Here is a 23,427-nt window from a genome sequence, read left to right as displayed (position 1 = left end):
GTCGCAAATTTTTCATACACAGTTCGGTCTATCACGTTTAGCTTTTCACGTTTGGTTCCACCTTCTGTGATCTGTTTCTCCCATCTATATAGATCTGTTCTGCATTTGACACGCTTCAAGTGTTTCTGTACAGATTTCCAGGACATCTTTCTCTTCTTCCCTCGTTTCCAAAACGATACTGCCTTCCGCTTGTATCCCATATCCACAATATCTCTGCTCTTGACTCCAGTTGTATGTACGTTGGAGGTCGTTGGGCCATCCCACTCATCCATCTCATCTTCACTTGCCATACTTGGGATGTCTGATCTATTGCTGCATAATAGGTCTTCTTCAATCTCAACATACATGTGCCCATTCGTCTTGAAACTTTCTAGGATGTTAAAAATATAGTCCTTGAGCTCCATTTCCGTTACCGTTCGTGGTGTCCGGACATATTGTGTGGCCTGATATGCCTCCACTAGCATATCCACCACATTCAGGGGATTCACATAGACCATCTTGCGACCACAAACGTCACAAGCCCAATTACACCTCACCTGAATTTTGTTACACACGCACAAATACGCACAAGCACACACCACCAGTTACACAACAATCAAATATCACTCCAGCTACCACACTGTCCAATGTTCACCACTAGGTCTCACAAGCAGTTAAACGTCACCTTGCTTGTCTTGTTGAGAATAGTACCTGTGAAAGACACAAATGCACATACACTTTGCTGGCTCTACACCTCGCGTTTGGCAACTTTGTATACTCAAACCAGCTCGTATTGCATACGCCGCGTCCAATACTCTCACTGTTAAAACTGATTTTGTGTACAACGTCAACTTGCTCTTTCTTTCCTTACAGTACCTGCACCTGTCATAATGTGCTACGTCATCTGACCTCGTATTCCTTCATCTATTAGTCGTTTCTACCACTCAACTTGAGGTTTTGATCTTATATGCAACCCGCTGTGCAGTACTGTCTTGCTGGCTGCCTATACGAACGGCGTTTGCATCCTTCTTGCGTGTAGAGATGAATCTTCGTGCACTGAGATGAATCTGCGTCCCTTTCGCAAACGGGTGACGTATGAACTCAAAGCAAAAACACGTATTTTCCATTTTCGTGTTTTCTTTCTTCCTGCTCCTTGCCACCCTCTTCACTCATTTCTGTAGCAGATTATGACAGTGATTATTAAACGTGATTGGTCCATTTCCGGATGTTCTGCTTTCTTCACATGGGTAAGTTCTACCTCAATGGCTTGCGTCAACTATGGGTAGTATTTCGTACATTTAACCTTTTCCGATATCTCTTCTCGTTCTCGCTATATTGCATAAAATCTCATTTTGACCCCATTTTTATGTCCCTATTTGACCCTTTCAATACGCTTGTTGGCCGATATAAAAAAAATACGTGTCGCTTCTTTTTTGATGATCTGTATGTCTGTGCAATCTTATCAAAATCGGCGTGTTACACCGAGGTACCCTGCCTTGTTAGTTTTAATCCTTACTATATAAACGTAAGACAGCTCAATCTGTAAGTCACGCTGATTTCGAATAGTTCATATTATCTATCAATATTTCGCCTAAGTGATTATGCAACCCGTCACACTTCGATGTTTTGAGGTTTGCATATTATACTCACAGACGGGCATTATAAATAGCATGTGCAGTCAGTAAGAAAAGTTCTTTCCGTTTCGTATAATTTATTTTGCGAATAACGGTCGTATGGCTGGAACGTACAGAAAATTGCATTCTTTCTAATTTACTGAAAACTGTACTCAAATTGTCCTTCCATTCTGAAATTATTTACGAAACTAAATTCATCAAACGGAAACAACTTTTGTCGCTGACTGTACTATTATCTATACAGGAAAGACTAGAAGAAGTTAAATAAAAAGAAATGTAGCAAATAGTTTCTAAAGGGAGAAACATAGAACATTTCTTTACGTACTTGAGACAGGTAGCGTGAACCCGGAAGATTAATTTTTGAACATTTTTTTTTTTTAACTTTCAATATATACCTCCACTAGTAAACACAATATTAATACAAGGAACATATGTATACAGAAGTGTACGTCTAATACAAAACACAACAGCAACGAGAAAATACGGCATTCTATTTTCCAATAAGTTAAGAAATTTGTTCTATAGTTATGTAGAAATATACAAATGGTCGTTACATGGAACTGGAGCAATAAGACGTCATCTAAGTTACGAATAGGTTTCCCATAAGAATCAGTGTCACCCAGAAAACAATGGAACAAATAATACAAGTAACACGAATGGCAACATACATAGTGCATAACAAGCAAAGAGAGCAGATTGGTACTTAAAATTGTCTATATCACAGTCGAAGTAGGAAATTCAACTATTGTTAACAAAGGCTAGACAAAGTTTTCTTTAAACGATACAATGTAGCTATTCTATGTAAACTGAATATTTCCTTCCAACTAAACTGTTTTAACTTACCGAAAGTAGTTAATCTACAGATTAATTAAGCCAGGGGTGCACCCACGAGGATGGATCAGGTCCGGACTCCTCCCTCCAAAAAATCTTTCTTAATTAAATTATATTTGTTTAGCAGAGAAGTAGTTGATATAAATGAAAGATTTTAATTTACTCATCATCTGTACTATTTCGTTTGTACTATTTCGTATGTACTGTAAATGCTTATAACCTTGAACATAGCTTATTTTATGAAACTCTTGCCATTTTTAGCATTTTTCGGAGTTGAAGGCAGGAAAATTTACTGAACCTATCAAAATTGCTAAAGGTCAGCAAAAGTACATTTTCAAGAGTACAGCCAGCACTGCTTCATTCTCAGCTACATCTTCCAATTAAATAATGTATCCGGATCAAGTAAAAGTACCGGTATGTAGGCATTATGAGACATTATCAGCCCCAGCAAAGCTGGTAAGACTTATTTTCCAAGTATATTTTGTGCATGCCATAAGTATATTGCCAATTATATTTGTTTTTCTGTTGTAAATACCGCACGATGTATTATTAAAGGTAGACTACAAATATTACATGTGTCGACTCAGCCAAAACTGAAATAACAAATGCATCCAAAGTAACTAAAGTTATTAAATTCGAACCCCGAATCGCTCAATTTTATGTGAAGTAACCACTTTCAGGTTGCTCATATCTCTGACGAGTGATGAAGTCACAATATTAGGAGTATACGTTCTTCAGGAGGGTGTCCGGTATTTCAATTTTCAAATGTTGGCAACCCTATTTTGCACCCCAAAAAGACGATAAGTAATTGTAAACTACTTCCACCTACATTTTCAGCATAAAATAATAGAACTAAATTGTTTTTACAAGAGAAAGAGTACAGATGAAATAAAAGATGAAATTTTCATTCTGCATCAATTATTTCCATGTTAAACAAATAAGTTTTATTGAGAAGGTGTATTAATATATGTTGAGCTAGGAAGTTTTTTTTTTTTTTTTTAAGGGGTCTGGACCCGGTGGACCCATCTTCGTGAATACGCCCCTGGTACTGTATGACTTAAACTAAATTCAGACACACTCAATAATTGTCACTTTGTTAATTGAGCGCTCCTCTTCACAAAGAATGGCCGAATTAGCGATAGTCTATTGTAAATAAATAAATTTGTTAAATATAATCAGTTACAGCTTTTAGTTAAGCTTTTCAAGGCTGATTTTCTAATCATCAAGAAAAGTGTTTCTGTATTTGAGAGAATTGTAAAGAAAGTCATGAGACGGCAAGTTAATCCTATTAATTGTACAATCGGGAGTATTATTATCTAAGGTCAGGGCTTGCACAAGGCAATTTGCCGCCCCATGCAATTGCATCATTTGCCGCCCTTTCTCCAGAAGGAACAATCTTAAAAGTCACGATTTTAGGTATGGTACGCCATCATTAGGGTTGTCTTAATTTTTTTTTTTTTTTAATCCAAAATACGCACGAGCCCTAAAATGATGACCTACCAAAGATACGGTGTCCAAACACAGAACAAATATTTTGAAATTTCTTACCTTAAAAAATCGCCTTTTTAGGTTATCACACAATTGTTTATTGTAATACTTAAAACACTATTGGGAACTAACATATTTTATATTTTTTTTTCATTAACACAAATATAATAAATCATGCCGTTAAATTACGTACATTAAATCTAACCAATAGAACTCTGTAATGGAAAAATGAGACATTAAAAAAAATTTTAAAAAAACATAACCTACTTTACTAATAGTAACTGAAATATACATACATTATGTACCGTATGATGAAAACACAATTCTTTTCGCCCGAGATTTTAGCCAATCCAACTCGGAAATTTTCGGGCAGCTACAAAAATTCTCAAATACGGACATTTTCCTATTTCATGCTTTGTACGATACGGACACAGACACAGACCTAAAAATACAAACAGTCCGTACAAAATACGGACGTATGGCAACCCTATCCATCATGAACAACGGAGAGAAAAAGCACAGTCGCACTCAGAAAAGCCTACACACTACAAATACAATCTCGTTGTGTCTGTTTTTTCCCTTTAAATAATAATCTATTATGTTAGTGAAAGATAAAACTAACACACCTGCTGAAGAAAGATGATAATCATTTTTATAGATTGATTGATTGATTTGGAGTTTTACGTCCCGTTCAGCAGTGAGGCTATATGAGACGTGGACCTACTGATTAACGTGGAATCCGAACCACATGAGCTCCCGCCGGGAATCGAACCCGGGTCTCCCGCGCCAAAGGCATCATTTTTATAGAATTCGATATCGAGCTTCAATCTCAGGGGAGCATGGTGGTTCATTGGTAGAGCACTTACCTGTGATGCGTGTGGTTCCTGGTAGGGATGGCCACAAAGTTCCGGTTTTCAGAACCGGTTCTGGAACCGATTCCGGACCTGGATCCGAAAACCTGGTTCCAGAACCGGATTTTAGGAGCCGGTTCCAGACCTAGATCCGAAAACCCGGTTCCAGAACCGGATCTTAGGAACTGGTTCCAGACCTGGATCCGAAGAACTAGTTCTAGACCTGGATCCAAAAAACCGGTTCCGGAACCGGATCCGTTCAGACACGAAAACCGGTTCCACCAGGAACCGGTTCTGGCCATCCCTAGTTCCTGGTTCGGTTCCCTTCCAAGTAAGTTTGTGGTGGACAACATCGTGTTCGCGGGTTTTCTCGAGGTACTTCCGTTTCCTCCCACATTCTCATTCCACTTATTCTTCCATCATCATTCACTTACCGTAATCATCCGTCTGCCTTGGCCTAACAGACATAATCCGTTTAAACTGAACGATTTTATTTCATTTCATTTTCGAGACGTGAGCCTCGTCTCACGAGCAACACTAGCAGAATATTTCTCCATTTTCCTAAAAACCTGCCCGGGCATTTTTGTGACTCGAAAAAAAAAATACATGTTTTGCTAAAAGAAAACGTCTGGTAATCCTAGTTCAGGGTAATGAGCGCAAGCCTGAGCGAAATTACTGAATGTAAACCCAGTTGAAACAACTGAGTCCTGGCTGGCGTAAGCCCATGCAAATTTGCCTTATCTGCAATGGAAGCGATGCACAAGTGACCGTTGTGTTTTTGACCTATGTTTCTGGGAATGTAATTTTCCGGACGAAGGGAAGATGATTATTTTGTTGAATGCAGAAAAACAGAATTGACCTACTTCTCATGGAAATGGTCAAGTATCGCACGTGTGGATCTGTGCGTACAGCATAGAAAGATTCTCAAATCATTACGTATATATATAGATGTGTGTTTATGTGTGTGTGTGTGCGTCTGTGTGCATATCCTGAAGCCGCTCTCTGCACGCGTCCTAATTTACAACTACTACCGTTATCAGTGCCTCCACAGTTGAAATCGCCGACTGAATATGTTAATCGGTTGGGATTCCTCCGAGCTCTCTGTTAAAATAGTGATGACGCATAATTACTCGTTTGGCACGAATATTTCTGACAGGTCTTCGTGAGAAAAAGGTTCTGTGTGAACGCGTTACACATGATTTCTTTTTGTGAGTTTTTGTGCGTATGTATCTTTGATGTATCTGTGTGGTCTTTTCCGTGTTTATATATAACTAAATGTCTAACTTTGATCTGTATATATAATGTGTGTGTGTGTGTGTGTGTGTGTGTATGACTGTGCCAGTTACCGTGAACTTGATTACCGGAAATGAATGGTTAAATCAATTATGATACATTATACTTCTTGAAAATAATAAAGATCTTAGTAATGTATTTGTTTGGTACATTACATAATAAAAGTTTGTGCAGTGTCTCTTAATTATTATCTCTTGCTTGCTTGTGTAATTTTATAGCGTCCCTATTCAGCGCCGAACCTACTGTATGTAATACATGAACATACAATTTTAAGGTGGAATTCGAACCAGAGGCGAATCCAGGGAGGGCAATCGGGGTAATCGCCCCCTCCCCCTCAGAAGAGGAAACTTTCTCATTTTATATGTAAATAAAACACATCCCAGAGTTTGGAGCTCTTAAAAGTAGCTCTAAGTAGTAGTATTACAACCCACCGCCCCCCCCAGAAGTCCGTTCTGAATCCGCCCCTGATTCGAACTACTATAATGTGTTGAAATTTCAATGTTCTCTCAGCGTAAATCGAAGCCAGGACCCCTTCACTAGCCACTAGACCAGCGGGAAGGCTGATGATTGATTGATTGATTGATTGATTAAAGTTTAACATCATTGATTCATTGTTTGGGATTTGTATATGAAGCATATAACCAACTAACCACTGGCATGACAGCCCTTTTGGGCTTGAGCCACGCCAACGCCATCTGTTAACGACCAGCTGAACTAAATCCAGTCTAGCGGCGAGCATGTAGTCAGCGCGCTGCGTCAACCTGTCTCTAACGACCGTATCAGGAGCTTTCTAGACCTAGTGGTCGTCACGTAATTTATTCACATGGCTCCCCAACTTGCCTCACGACGCCGAAAATTGGGAAACACTGGCTGGGAATCGAACTCAGGACCACGCAGACATGAGTCCAGCGCTGTGACCACTAGACTGCGGGGTCACATATATGAAACAAATATCCTCCAGAAAGCACACGCGTTTACCACTCGGTTCCGAAGGAGCAGGCACGAACACTACTAGTATTTTAGTAGAGATACAGAAAGCATAGTGTATTTACAGGATGTTTCAAAACAGCACAGACAACGTTTGGGAGGAGTTGAAAATAATGAACTTTAAATAAAGTCCATACCTCCAAAACTATGGAATCTACCGTAGTTGAGCCAAGACTTCACTTGGGAATTAATATGTTCCCTATACAAATATCCAAGCTTCAGAGTCCCGTGGTACTTCCTCAACAATGTTTATAGAGCTAGTTGGTGAGTACTTCAAATTATATGCCCTCAGCAAAACTCCCTCTATAAAATTGTTGCGTGAGTACCGCAGGATTCCGAAACATGTCTTTTTGGATAGCGCACATACTACTTCCTAAGCAAGCGATCCAACCACGATAGACCCCATAGTATTGGAGCTATGAACCTTTAGAGTTCATTTTTTCATGTTTTCGGCAGCCTGTAACTCCGAAAGAAAGCATTTGTGCACTCAGGTTGGTCTATACTTTTTGTCTTATCTTGGTGTCAGGAATCACCTCCCAAACGTGTTTGTTGGTGTTGTTTTGAAACACCCTGTATAATTTGTCCTTTGCAAGGCTTTTCTTAAAGTCATGCATACATTGCTTACTAATCTAAGTAATGACCTTTTACAAGGAAGGTTTGTTAAGTGTTTTAGAATATGAGATAGTGCCTACTTGAACAGTTTCTACTGAGGTATTAATTAAGGCTGCAGACTACTAAATATTTTTGAAAAACTAATATTTTTTCTTTTGCCCGTTTTTCGTAAGTGGAAAAAGATAATAAAATGTAACTTACCACAATAATCGATAATATTATTCTACACTCGAAAATACGAATCGGAAGAAATTTCAGTGTTGCCATCTATAGAAATTACAGTGTGACCAGAATTTGAATTACTCAAAAATCTAGGTAAAGGCAGCAACTAGAAAAATGAACTCAACGGTAATTGATGACTTATCATGCTGTCTATGTTCCTTGTTTACTATTTTTTAAATAATATTTCTATTTATTTTATAAACCTTACATAAATTATTACAAAATAAATAGAAACATTATTTAAAAAGTAGTAAACAAGGAACATAGACAGTATGATAAGTCATCAATTACCGTTGAGTTCATTTTTCTAGTCGCTGCCTTTACCTAGATTTTTGAGTAATTCAAATTCTGGTCACACTGTAATTTCTATAAACGACAACACTGAACATTCTTTCGATTCATATTGTCGGGCGTAGAATAATATTATCTATTATTGTGGTAAGTTACATTTTATTACCTCTTTCCACTTACGAAAAACGGGCAAAAGAAAAATTATAATTTTTTTAAAAAATATTTAGTAGTCTGCCCCCTTAACAACAATAATAAAAAACAATGAGGGAACAAGTGACAGGAAATCGGCTATACTAACTTACGTTTGGAAGTTTTGCAATTTGAATGTAATACCAACACGTTATGAACATAAAATGAGAGGAGAGGAAAACTTCATTTATATATTAGTATAGTTTTCCTAACAGAATAATAATACTCACAGGACAGCACCAATAATAGCAGAGCTTAACACTTACCTGAAAGGAAAAAAAAACATATCAATAATAACGAAAATAATAATGTTCGCTTATGAATTAAAATATACCTTAACTGATTAGTGCACGATGTTTAAATTATATATAAGAATTATTAACCTAAATGCAGGGTGGTTCATAATTGTGTGTATGATGGGGTGACCAACCGTCCCGTAAAAACGGGATTGTCCCGTTTTTTCACTACCATTCCCGGTGTCCCGAAAACTTCTCCCGGGACGCCAAAATGTCCCGTATTTACGTACATTGGGTACAAAAAACCTTTCGAATCGCTAAAATTTCCTAATTTATATTATTATTTTCTAAGCTATGTGATTATATTGGAATATGTCTAATTACTGAGCAACATCATTAAGACGTTTGCAATATTGGATGTGGTGGCTGCACTGTTTTCCTTCCTAGGCCTCCCCACTCCGCAGACGACAGTGCAAAGCGCTGAAAGTCTTATGAAGAATAAATGTAACCTGTTTTTACTCTCTGTTTCGGGCGGTGGAAGATTGAGGCGCTGTCATCGGTACAGTACAGTGTTTCCCTGATTTGACTAAGATGTAACATACTTCCATTTACGAAAGATCACCAGAGGTATAGAACTACAAAAGTGAAAGTAAAAACGAAACTAGTTGTAAATGAAATAATGTTTGAAAGTAAGAAAATACAAATAAAACGAGTTGGAATCCGATGCTGAGAGAAATTATAAATCCTGTCAGTGACAGATTTGAGTGCTCATATATTTTTAGTAATGTTTTCAAATATTTCATTTTTTGTTAGCTGCTGATAGTTAATTATTATCTAATTAATTCCACAACCTTTTCAATAGGTTTTAAAACGAAAAAGTGTAAATTTGCCTTTTTTGTGAGAGATACAGAAAGAAAGAACGGATAGGCTAAAAAAATATATTTAGGGGAGCAGCCTATCCAGAAATAAAAGATGTCCCGTTTTTTCTAGTTGGCGATTTGGTCACCCTAGTGTATGAAGTTTCAAAGACTGCAGTAAAGAAACTAGCAACATAACTTGAACATAAAATTGAACAAAAACACATTACTCTTATACCTTTCCTTGCAAGAATTTTAATCTCAGTTCTGTATTCTTGGTCCATCAATGCACCATCCAAATATACATGCCTGGAGACGAAGAGAAACGTTGTCACAAGCAGCTTCACAGACCCGTACTGGTACCCTGTGGAACTTCTCTGTGATAGCTTTTCGTAGTTCGGCTAAATTGCTTAATTGCCCCATAAGAAAAAGTCATGTGGTGTTCAAATCGGGAGATCGAGCTGGCCACTCCACAGATCCACGTCGACCGATTCAGTGCTTCAGGATGTTTCGTTCAGCCACTCTCGCACTGGTATGGCTCTAAAGTTCTAAGTTCAGTGAGGGTTATCCCAACTCTCAAGATACACAGTGTTGCCATATTGAAACGTTTTGTCCAGAATTACAAATACTACAGTCAGTCAAACATCATGCATAATTATGGTCCACTCTGTATGTATCAAGTTGAATTTCAATTTAATGTGAATTTTAATATGACTTTTTAAATATTTTCTTTTTATTAAATCATGATTTTGAAGCTAATTTTGGCAAAATTTATCGCGTAGCTAAACCTAAAACTTCAATATGTATTATCTAATCGTTAATATAAGATACGCTCATATCCTGGTGGTCTCTCTTTTGCTGTAGGGAAAAGAAAGTTATATAATATACACTCATTTAATATTTCTGAAAGAACAAAATAACTGATTCAAAGATAGTACTCATATTTTATTGGAATTAATTCCATTAAAATCAGTAAGTTCAGCTTCCTGTACTTCTTAACAAAATTCAGTAATTAGCAGAATTCAAAACAATCAAGATAAGTAAGCAACATTCCTTATCAGTACATTCAAAATTATTGCAAAATAATTCAGATAATATAACCGCACATTTACTTTTCTGTGCTAGTTTACATGCATGTAAAGAGGGAAACACCCGTTAAACACACGGGATTTAATAAAGAAAATGATTCTATATTGATAAACTAATTCAGGTGTTGAAAATTATTAAAAATGCAGTAGAAATACTTGTTCTAAAACCGGGAAAACTAGTTGACTCATTGAAATTTGGTAAATTAAACCTATTAATTAATTATATTAGCAAGATCTATTAAAAGAAGTTGAATTTTTACTATTCTGCTGTTACGTAGGTATATTACATCGTGACACGGTCGTAACTAGAAAATTTTTATTATTTCGACCAACACGCAACTAAATATTAAAGAACTTAGTTAATAATCACACTAAATGTGAGAGTAATAACTAAAGACCGGATGTTAGGCAAAATGCCTATTCTTTAATATTAAAGATATGATCAAAAGTAACGTTTTAAAGTTTATATGGAAGGTTATAGTTTTGATCTAAGACAATTTTATTTTGCCTATTTTGCCTATTTCGACCTTTACTGCCTAAATAATTGCTTTAGTGCCTAATGTTGCCTATTCTATGAATTTTCTTCAAAATAAGCATTCATTGGGAAAATATGTAATTTATATAATATAAGTAATACACTCATATATAAGCATATTAGGTGTTCGTAAACACAACTACGTGGTACGTTACAATATGTATACAGGGTGAACTTGAAAGATGTGCACATACTTCGGGAGGTGACTAATGATATCAAAAGAAGACAAAAAGTCTTCTTGTATTCTGTCGAATTCCATGTCGTGTACGTGTGATAGTGGTGCCAAGTTGGAATCGAAAATCGAATCCTGACAATTCGAACGGAACCATGCGCACATAGTTCGAGAGGTGATTCGTGACATGAAACGAAGGCAAAAAGTCCTCTTGAATGTCACGAATCACCTTCCGAAGTATGAGCACACCTTTATGTCCCGTTCCAATTGTCAGGATTCGATTTTCGATTCCAAGTTGGCACCCCTGTCACTCGAACACGACCTAGAATTCGACAACATGCAACAGAACTTTTTGTCTTCTTTTCATGTCACGAATCACCTCCCGAAGTATGTGCACATCTTTCAGGTTCACCCAGTATATATGGAATGCATAACAAGCTTCGTTTTTATATATACAATAAAAGAAGATATTAACAAACAAGTATGTTTCTATATTCTTTGAACATTATCTATGATTTGAATCTATTTTTAATGGTATTGAGTATTTATCTTCATTATTACGAGATACAGTTTAGTGCCTATTTTACTGCCTATTTTTTAAATTTTTAGTGCCTATTTGCCTGCCTATTTTCCAGGTTTTTAGTGCCTAAACATCCGGTCTCTAGTAATAACAATTTGAACCGCGACATTTCCTTCTTTTAAACCTCCCCAAAATATTCAGCAATGCTAAAATAGTTTTGCTTCTGCGAAGTCTTTCAATGCACCATCGAAGCGCGTTTCACTTCAGCATAGCGATCATCTTGGTAACACCACGAAAATGACGCCACTCTTCAGTAAATGCTTTTCAAACCTCCATCAAAGTGTGTAAGACTTGGTTGTAGCGATCAGCATTGTAACGACAAGTATATGACGTTAATATCATCAATCCGAAATTATTTCAGTACTCCTAAGCAGTTTTAAGTCCTTCATCACAACACTGAGACTTCAACATAGCGATCCCTATAATAATAACACGGATATGACGTCAAAATTCAGCATTCCTAGACAGTCTCACTGCTACTATAGTCCAAAAGGTATAACGTCGTTGGCTTCCAGCGCTTTTTCCTGCACGTCACTGAGGATATGGTAAGGAGATAGCGAATCATCACCCTTCAGATTTGCCTAACTTACTCATCGCCAGGTCACTCAACCTCAACCATCTACTGCGATCAGCGAGCCACGAGTAACCAAGCTGGCAACTCTGCATGAACGTCACTACAACTTTTCGCGGGAAGCTAACGACGTTATACCTTCCGTACTATAAGTGCTTTTCAGCCCTACATAGAAGCGCGTTAGCCTGGCGTAAGGACCACCATAGCAACGATGTTGACATGACGTCAACGGTTAATCAGTCCATTAAGGTGTGGAGAAATTATGTGTAATTTGGTTATTAGATTTTTTATCCATCATCGTACGTAGGAAGGCGAGGGAACTGAATTGGACATATCTTGCAAAGAAATTGCCTTCTTCACTCTGCCATAGAGGGTAAGATGGAAGGAAAGTGAGGAGTAGGAAGAAGAAGAACGCAACTTATCGATGATTTGAAAAATAGATGAAAATATTGGAAGTTACAGGAAGAAACTGAAGATCGAGAAACGTGGAAGAAAGATTTCCAGACCCTAACTTAAGGGCGACGGAATCTCCTATTAGTTCCTCCAGAATCTGGAAACAGACAGAATACTTAATAGTAGTAATATAATTAGGTTTTAGATAGATACTTGATTAGTTCTGATACAGAATTCTGCTTTTATGCAGCTCTTTGTTCATATCAGAGTAGCCAACCACAGAGAACAAAATTGTCGATTTTGTCTTTAAAACCATAGTATATTACAAAAAATTATCGTATATGCATTATACACGTGATAATTGTAGAAACAGGTATAATAGAACAAGTATAATAGTAAAAATAATAGCAATAATATATAATAAACTTATCTTAATAATATTCAATATCAAACTGTAAATCGGCGTCACTGTCCTCAGCACTTTTTAAAATTCTTATTAACACTACTCTGAACAATAACAATATTTCCACCCCCTCGTAAATTTAATTGAATTTAAAGACCGGATGCAGGGTTGCCATTTGCCAATTTTCATATCGTTATTCATTTATTTTAACGGGAACGACTGTTAGAAACCTCAGTGTGTGTGTTTTAAGGGGACAGACTACTAAATATTTTTGAAAAAACTAATAATTTTTCTTTTGCCCGTTTTTCGTAAGTGAAAAGAAGTAATAAAATGTAACTTACCACAATAATAGATAATGTTATTCTACACCCGAAAATACGAATCGGAAGAATTTTCAGTGTTGCAATCCATAGCAATTACAGTGTGACCAGAATTTGAATTACTCAAAAATCTACGTAAAGGCAGCGACTAGAAAAATGAACTCAACGGTAATTGATGACTTACCATGCTGTCTATGTTCCTTGTTTACTACTTTTTAAATAATGTTTCTATTTATTTTGTAATGACTTATTTATTTTGTAATAATTTATGTAAGGTTTATAAAATAAATAGAAATATTATTTAAAAAGTAGTAAACAAAGAACATAGACAACATGATAAGTCATTAATTACCGTTGAGTTCATTTTTGTAGTCGCTACCTTAACCTAGATTTTTGAGTAATTCAAATTCTGGTCACATTGTAATTTCTATGGATGGCAACACTGAAAATTCTTCCGATTCGTATTTTCGGTGTAGAATAACATTATCTATTACTGTGGTAAGTTACATTTTATTACCTCTTTCCACTTACGAAAAACGGGCAAAAGAAAAAATGTTAGTTTTTCAAAAATATTTAGTAGTCTGCAGCCTTAATTATTTAATGCATATGCACATTTCATTTTCACATACAAAAACTGAAAATAAATGTGCTTTCTAAAATTATCGTATATTCACTTATTATCACAAAAGCATTATCGTATAAAGTATCCTCAGAGTAAGCGTAAAATATATAAAACGATAATCATGCCTGTTGTTCTGTAAGGTTGCGAAACATGGTCGCTTACTCTGAGGGAAGAACATAGACTGAAAGTATTTGAGAACAAGATTCTGAGACGAATATTCGGACCCAAGAGGAACGGAAATGGGGAATGGCGGAAACTTCATAACGAGGAACTATATAACTTATATGGTTTACCCAACATTGTTAGGGTCGTCAAGTCTAGGAGGCTTAGGTGGGCAGGTCATGTAGCCAGGATAGAAGAAAGTAGAAACGTTTTCAAAGTCTTGACTGGAAGACCAATCGGAAAACGACCATTAGGAAGACCTAGGCGCAGATGGGAGGACAATATTAAGATGGATCTCGCAGCGATAGGAATACAAAGTAGAAACTGGATCCAATTGGCTAAAGATAGAAGTCAGTGGAGAGCTTTTGTGAACGCGGCACTGAACGTCCGGGTTCCATAGGCCATAGAGTTAGTTAGTTAGTTAGTACCAAGGTTTAAAGTATCGTATATCTCGATAAATTATCGTATGGTTGGCATGCCTGGTTCATATGTTGGTGTTTCGTTGTGCTGGTATGATACCTGTTGTGGAAATTGTAACCACCACAATATTTAATCAATACATTGGGGGGGGGAGTGGATAAACCTGTGCCAAATTTCACGTTTTCTTGGTTTATTAGATTTGGAAGAAGGGTAAGAGGAAATCCCTTTATTGGATACTCGTTGTGTATCATAAAATTTCTACTTTGCTCTGAATAATATTTAAGCTTGAGAGCTCCTTCTTATTTGTTTTGTTATGCAAACGGAAAACATAAACGTAAGCTATATTATCCACTCTCTCTTGCATATCCAGTGAACTGGAAAATAAGATAGGACAACAGACAAACAAAGCTTATGAAAACTGTAGGTAAAAGAAGATGCATTTTTATCTTGGACTCTAAAGAGAAGTGTTTATCCCTCAGTTACCAAGTGACTGGCATTTACGTAAGTTATGACGTCAAAAGTTTCTCTCCCCTTTTTTTCCCTTCTAATACAAAACATATAAGAAAAAATATATAGAACATAACATAGATGCATCCTGTGACACTGTTAACCTTGGATCTCCTATACTTAATGTTAAAGAATTAAAAAGAAAGAAAAAAACGCAAACGGAAACCCATTATGGAAGTTGTAAAATGCGGATCATATGCTGAAGTGGGCGGACATAACAAATAAAGATGGTTTTATTATCTATTCAGATCGAGAATGTGCGCAGCTCGTAGAATAATCAGAACAATGTACGATGATCAATCAGTAATAGGAGAAGAGACAAACTCTCGTGTGCAATTTCTTCTAGGCGTAGTTCCGGGGAAGCAAATCCCCCCAACCTTCCCTTTCAGAATTGGCCAACCGCATCACCCCCGGAGCTAAGATAAATTAAATTGGGAATATTTGTTACCCTTGTGCAGGGCACGTCCTTTGGACTAATAATGTCCCAGTGCAGACCTGATGTGTTGATTCCTCCCCGGACAAAATTTTCGGAAGAAATCTGCTCGTGTGCTAAAAGCCTCAAAGGGCTGTGGTCAACCACGTGGTGGTTGATCAACTGGATAATGTATAGTCAATGCATCGATTTCCAACATCATTAATTCCTACCCGTTAATTAGAGTAGCTCCCCAATTTTTTCATGATACTGAATTGATGTCAAAAGTTCTGTTCACCTACCAGATATCAAACACGGGTCCACCTGAACCGAATATATGTGCGCTAACCACTGAGTTATACCGATACCGGGGGCCACAGTGGTTCAGTGGTAGAGCGTTCACTTCTGGTGTATGGGGTTCCTGGTTCGATCCCAGCTCATGCCAAGTGAACTTTGTGGTGGTCAAACATCGTGTGCGTGGGTTTTCTCGGTGTTCTCCCATTTCCTACATTCTTCATTCCACCATTATATTCGATTCTCATCATCACCGTCTTCTTTAGCCCACACGGCGTAAGCGTGGGATGTGAAACTCAAAGATTTCCACTCATTTTTTTAATACCTATGCTGGTGGAACAAATTAAAATTAAGAGTTGCGAATTCGAAGACTTCGAAGACAGGTTGCGACACCATTTATTTAACCGATATTGTTACTGTAGATTTACTTGTGTAATCATGTTCTTTCTTATGAACGATTGGCCTACTACCTTCCTCATAGTTTAATTTCAGCTCCACTAACTCAGCTGCGGATCTAAGGTCGTTCTACTTGAATGTGGACCATTTGACTCTATCCCGAAATGTATTCCGTCTGTTTAAACCTTATCATATGATGTATTCGACTTTATGGATGGATTGCTTAGAAAACGCTAAACTGTTTCCCATGACAAAAGGTATGTTTTTAAGCCTTTCTTCCGGCTCACATTGCATATCTGAAGTGAAAGTGAAGTGATCAATATCCCACGTCACTCAAACTTTATTCATACGACTAACACAGTTTCGTTTTCTCAAGAATAGCGGAAAGATCACAGAAAATGAGAGGTTGTTTAGCTAAGTTTAGAATTCATGAAGAGATACTCGGGTCCATAAACGCGTGAAAATACGGAAACGGGTGTCCACTCTCTACTTAAGAACCAGTCTATTACACCAAATAAATATATTAAAAAACGCTCCGTTTGCACGATGATTTCAACAACTTTTTTTCTTTTTATGAACAGCAAGGAAACTGAATGTTCATTGCCATAGAAACAAAAACAAGAGCCTGACGCCTTACGAAGTCCGATCCCGAAGTCATTGCCACCTTCGATGGCTCGCGATCTTATGGGACGTCTGTCGGTTTCTTATTACAGTCTTCGGTTGCTCTCATTATTAACTACGGAGTCTCTAAACCGGCGTTTCCCAATCTGTGATCCGCAGACTGCTGGAACCTGCGAGAGATCCATTGCGCGGAATATTTTATTTTTATCAAACTTTATCTTATCATGTTGCTTAGACCTGGAATATTTGTAATGTACAGTTTATTCCAAAAATAATGAACACATTGATTATTACTATTTTAATTTAAAAAAAGAAATTCTAAGTCCAACGTCGGTTATCTTCGGAAACCGTAAGCTGAAGATTCCAGGTTTGAGCCCCAAGTCAATCTTGGTACTCGAGTAAAATTGTGCATACGTGTTTTTCTTCTTTTAAGTGTAATAAGACATACTGGAATTTTATTAAGTGTAGAAAAAAGTAACATTCATTGAAATACATAATGACATAGTATTTCGAAACTACGTTGTATGTATATACTTATGAGCACATACTGGTTTCGTCATTTACGTTTCGATACGTAAAAGAACATTTCCACTGAAAAGAGAAACAGCGAACATGGTTCTCCAATCCATAGTAGAATAACAACAAAAGAGAGTAAAAGCATTTGCAATTAATGTCTTGGAAATTCAGTTATATTTCTTCAGAAGAAGCTCGGCAAAAGTATCCATGTTAGCTCAGGAGTAAAGCACGGGTCTTCCAACCATAAGATTATGAGATCGATTCCCGTTTCGGTCAAACTTTTTGGTATGTAATCCTACAAAATATTGTGTGTATAAAATTAGATGTATAAAATGAGCGGATCACACTTATCACAATGGGTAATAAGCAAAAAGTGTGTTGTACAGGCTCGTTGAAATCTTTGAACAGACCTAGAAAATGGAATGGTACTACAAAGCAGAATCTTAGGGAGGTGAAGAACATCAGTTCTGAGAAGATTCTGCAGAAAATTGGGTCCAGTAGTTTTATTGGTTAGCCTTTGTATTTCAGAGATGTATGTGTAGATATATAGCAGTTTTATTGGGGGAAGATGTTGATATCAATATTACTATTTTACTATGATAAGTAGCATGTATTTATGAATCTACATTTTAGCTAACCGCTGTTTTTGTTTCTATTTTAGGTAAGTTTCCTGTCGCTTGGATAAAAGTTACCCGAATGTAATTTCGTCATATGGTAAGTATATGGTAGAAGACATACCGAGAAGAGACCTGAACGTTTGATCAGAAGTGTAGCCTGTTCGTGATTAAAATAAGCTTAGTGAAAAATAAGTTAACTTTTTTTAAAAAAATTTATCCTTATAAAGACATTCATCTTCAAAATATTATATATGCTTTAGAGCAGTGGTTCTCAAACTTGTTGTTACTGCGACACGCATTAAATATTAAATGTACTTTGTGGCCCACCTACTTTTATTCAAATACACATTGTCATTCTATGTAATGGTGGTATTTCAATTTTGTAAATCATAATTCTAATTTTTCCATATAAAGGTAACACAGAGCTCACACTATTCTCAACGCAATGCCCTACCCCGTGACCAAGGGTGCCCATCAGGGGGTCAAGGTGGGGCGCTTTCCCCCCTAGAGGAAATTGTACTTCAGAATATCGAAAATCGAATAGAATTTTTACATTAGTTACAGCAAAATTTGAAACTATTTTTGAAACATCGCTTATACTTGCCTTCCCGTGGAAACCATAACATGGGCGACCTTGCCCGTGACAGATTTTCACTCACCCATTCTCTTTCCATCCTAACCCAACATCTGTACTGACTGTACAACAGGACAGGGCTCTGAATAACCACTTACTCTTCACCTCATTAACAAACGCTTTCAATTTTCACTTCCTGAATGCTACTTACTTTACAACATATGTTTCTGCATCAAAATAAAATTTTCACAATTAAAATGAAAAAAAAAAAAAAACTTCTCGCGACCTACCAAAGAAACGACCCGCGACCTACCAATGGGTCGCGACCCACACTTTGAGAAACACTGCGTTAGAGGCAACGTCATATCATAGCATAGTCAGATAGATGTGTTTATCAGCTCATAAGCTTCATGAGACAGGTGGGTTTTGTTTCACATGGAAACACTACAATAGACTTCCAAAGTATGGAAATCGAATATTGAAACCGTAAGTAGCACATTTTCACTTCCGGGTAGACCATCTGCCGCCTCAGATTCAGGCAGTTGAGAAGTAATGTCTTGAGAACGATATTGTTATTGGAACATTGGGGAAGAAAAATATATCTTTTTAGGTGATAGAACAAAAAAAAATCATTAGAGTAAAGTCGGGACTGTATGAGGCGGGAATTAAAATGTTCCAATCGGAATTTTTGAATTGTCCCAAGAGCCGGGCAGTTGTCTCTGGACGACCGTTATCATGAATCAGAAGAATTCGAGATCGTAAGATCGGAGATGGAACCCTTTCTTCGAACGCTGAGTCCATATCAAGAACAGTTTCTTAGTATCTCTTACAGTTTTGTTCTATGATAAGTCAGTATTGAAACCGAAAGTATTAGTAAATTTCTATCGCTTCCGGTTTTAGTAAAAACATAACAAGCGCAGAGATGGAATCTTTTCTTGCAATGTTGAATCCGCAGAATACATATCACAAAGCTGCTTCTCACTATCTAGTACTATTTCTGCATTATAGTGACCAATGTTAAAACGGAAATAAATTTTTACCATTTCCGGTTTAAATAGATGGTTAAAGGACGTTTAAGATTGTCCTCGCAGCTCTAACAGGAAATGCGTAGATTACAGGTTCTCAACCTGGGGTTTTAAGGAGCGAGAGAGGGGGCGCAATCTACTCATTGAAGTGTAATTATAAGTATAACGAATGTTATAACAAAGAGGCATCACCGTACAAGCACAAAGTAACTGTGCTTCATTAGGGACACTGCTGGTAATAATAATAAAAAACTTATTGAACACCCTTTGTATTTACCCTGTCTATTCGTGTTGTCCGTTCGGAAGACAAGAAATTTCAAGAACTGGTTGATAGAGCACCGTCAATTTTTGCCAGGATCCATAGGGTAAAATTTGGGAATAGAGTTCATTGGTGGAGGTCACCCATCAACCGAAAGAAGTAGAAATTAAAGAGTCCCTATCACTGCGAAATTAAAATACCGCTAATTTTATATTAATTATATGATATCTTCAAATACATAAACGATGATCGAAAAGTGGATCAAGACCTCCCTAGGCGATGATATTTTGCATGAAGTACCGTTATCACGAGTCACCTAGTAGCTTTCCGTTTGCAGTTATTTAGAAACGTGAAAATAAATGCCGATTTTTAATATGGCTGGAAATCGAAAGCAGATAAATGAGTCGTGATAACGGTATCTCACGCAAAATAATATTGTCTAGGGAGGTGTTGTTCCACTTTTCGATTATCTTTTATCTATTTGAAGATATCACATAATTACTGTAAAATTAGCGATATTTTAATTTCGCAGTGATGAGGCCTCTTAAGTATTCCCGGTTTTAACGTTGACCGCTATAGATAGAGCAAAAGAAAGAATAGATAGCAAGAAGGTGTTTCGTGGAATCAGTTAAGCGTACCAAGAATACATTTCATTTGCATCCTTAATTTTCAACTACAACCGGAAGTGATACAAATGCGCTAAATCTTCCGGTTTCAAAAGTGATTTGCATAGAGCAAAATTGATAAGAGATAGTGAGACACGTTTCTTTATTATTTTTTTTAAATCAATTTAGCGTTCAAGAAATAGGTGTCATCTTCTTTCTTAACCCTCTATTCAAACGCAAAAGTGCCAGAAATTAACCATTTCCGGTTTTAACATTATCACTTTAAAGTGAATAACGGCACTGATAGCGAGAAGCGGTTTCGTACTAGCGACTAATCGTTCCAAGAATACATTTCATCTCCATCTTTAACACTACTAAAACTGGATTTGATAGAAATCCAGTAACACTTCCGGTTTCAATAATAATCTACGTGGAGCATAAAACGGTAGAAGCTTTTGTTTAAATTTGATTTGGCGTTCTAAAAAATAGGTACCACGTTCTCTTATAACCCTCTCAAACCGTAACCCCTCAACGAAATCAATCACTTCTGATTTTAACGTTGATCGCTATTGAGTAAAAGTGGTAGTAGTAGCAAGAAGCGGTTTTCTGTAATCAATTAAGCGTCCCAAGAATATACGGTATATTCAATCTCTACTCTGATCTCTCTACTAAAACAGGAAATAGTAGAAATATACCTTCCGATTTCAATATTGATCTACATAGAACAAAAAAAAAAATAGATAGCGAGAAGCGTTTTTTAAACCGTTTTAGTGTTCTAAGACTAGGTACCATCTTCTCTCTTAACTATTTATTCAAACTGGAAGTGGTAGAAATCAACCACTTCCGGTTTTAAAGTTGATCGCTTATAGAGTGAATATGGTAAAAATATAGCAAGAAACTGTTTTCTGCAAACAATCAAGCGTCTTAATCCGCTCTAATCTCTTTACTAAAACCGGAAGTAATATAAATCTAATAGTACATCCGGTTTCAATATAAGTTCAGATTGCGAGAGGCTGTTCTTTTGGAATCGATTTTACATCGGTCTCTTCATGCTTTATTAAAATCAAAAGTGGTAAAAATCAATTACTTTCTGTTTTACCGTTGATCATTAAAGAATAAAAGCGGTAATAGATAGCGAGAAGCGGTTTGTTTTTTGCAATCGCTTAAGTGTCCCAAGGATATATTCTGATCTCTCTACTAAAACCCAAAGTGGTAGAAATCTAATACCACTTCCGGTTTAATTACTGAGAGAATATCATGTCATACAAATCGAGCTTCTTTTATGCCGTGTACTCATGATATTCCTACACAACAGGGCCGTAACTTGTGGGGGCAGTGGCCAACTGCTCCCCCCACGGAAGCTCCCAGCCGATCAAGGGGGGCTCATTTTAAGACAAAATTGTCTTACTCCATATACGATACGAACATGAAATTATAAATGAAGCATCAAACAAGTTCACTACATTACATAAACAAAACAGTACACACAATATCAATAAAACAAAACTGAGTCGTGGGCCCATTTCAGTAAAAAAAAAAAAAAAAAAAAGTCTACTATTACGGTCCCTAGAAGAAATGTTTATTCTTATGGCTTTGAGATTTATCAATATTGTTCCCTTAATTAATTTGTTATGTACGGAACGGGCCCAAGGGCGTAACTAACGGCCCCGCAGACCTTGCCGTAAGGAAGGGCCCACAAGCTCCGGGGGACCCATAAAGAGTAAGAGAAAGATGGAAATAGGGGGCCCAAGAATTAGAAAAACAACTTTTCTAGGGGTCCCAAATACGCGTATTAATGCTTGCCCCCCCAGAAAGAAATCTAAGTTACGATGCTGCTACACAACAATCTAACTATCATTCTGTATAAAAATATTTTCTCTCTGACACTTAAATATTCCATTGTGATTGCAAAGAATTACGTCCAACTTTCTTAACGAGGAAAATTACGAAATAAACCCAAAGCATTTTTATTTCTTCTTTAGCAAACTCTGGAATGAAGTTTGTCGTTTTCATTCTTTCATTGAACACGAAAAATTTCTCTGGTGTACTGTTTGTTTCGTTCATTTAGTGTTTTATTTTTAAGAGAAAGGAAAGTTTCGTCACAGAAGAAACGCAAAGAGCTAACTTTGCATATTATTTTCTTATTTTCAAAGTTTGAACATTGCCTTTACTACAAAAGAATAATGAGTTTTTTTTTTATGTTGTTCTAAAAGCTTTCGCTGACTTTAAACTTTTGTTTATAATGAAGACCGAAGAAACGATAGTTTATCCTCGTCTTAGTTACAGAGTTGGGAATTTTTGTCTAAACCTTATTCAACTTTATCATCACAGCACTTTTTTTAAATTCCTGAATATTTCTCTCAGTTCTAACGTCATTGTTAACAATAAGTCTAAATCAGGATGAAGTCGAACTTCTAATATTTTAAATTTTCTACTTTTAGTGGGTACCAATACGGATACTAAAGTCGAAAATGAGCAGTTATTATCTTCGAGTGACTATAGATGAGAAAAAAAAATGTATGGCCATCGTAAAGAAAAATTGAATTCGAGATTTCAATGGATTGACGCGTTCCGTGCTGAAAAAGTAATTTTTGAATGTCTGTTTGTTTGTCTTTACGTAAAAATGTTCACTCGCTTAGAGGCCATACCGTTCAACGTATCCGCACCAGATATTAAACGTGTTCATTAGACTATACCATTCAAATTCAATGTATCCGCACCAAATGTTAAACATGTTCACTTACCTAAAGGCCATATCGTTCAACGTATCCGCATCAAATGTTAAACATATCATTAGACTATACCGTTCAAATTCAATGTATCTGCACCAAATATTAAACATTTTTACTCGCCTAGAAGCCATAC

At 36.7% G+C, this 23,427-nt stretch overlaps 1 protein-coding gene across 1 annotated transcript in view; it reads left to right on the top strand.

Moving 5' to 3' along the window:
- LOC145686752 (uncharacterized) overlaps nucleotides 1-18,281 on the top strand; it is a 207,264-nt gene extending 188,983 nt beyond the window's left edge. Inside the window, exon 2 of the transcript XR_014131645.1 lies at nucleotides 18,144-18,281. The gene's annotated coding sequence lies outside the window, so the exon portion shown is untranslated. The remainder of the gene's footprint in view (nucleotides 1-18,143) is intronic.
- The last annotated feature ends 5,146 nt before the right edge of the window (nucleotides 18,282-23,427 follow it).

This window comes from Thermobia domestica, chromosome 5 (genome assembly GCF_964235325.1).
Source record: "Thermobia domestica chromosome 5, izTheDome1.hap1.1, whole genome shotgun sequence".
Classification (NCBI taxonomy): domain Eukaryota; kingdom Metazoa; phylum Arthropoda; class Insecta; order Zygentoma; family Lepismatidae; genus Thermobia; species Thermobia domestica.
This window is presented reverse-complemented; position numbering and strand designations above follow the sequence as displayed.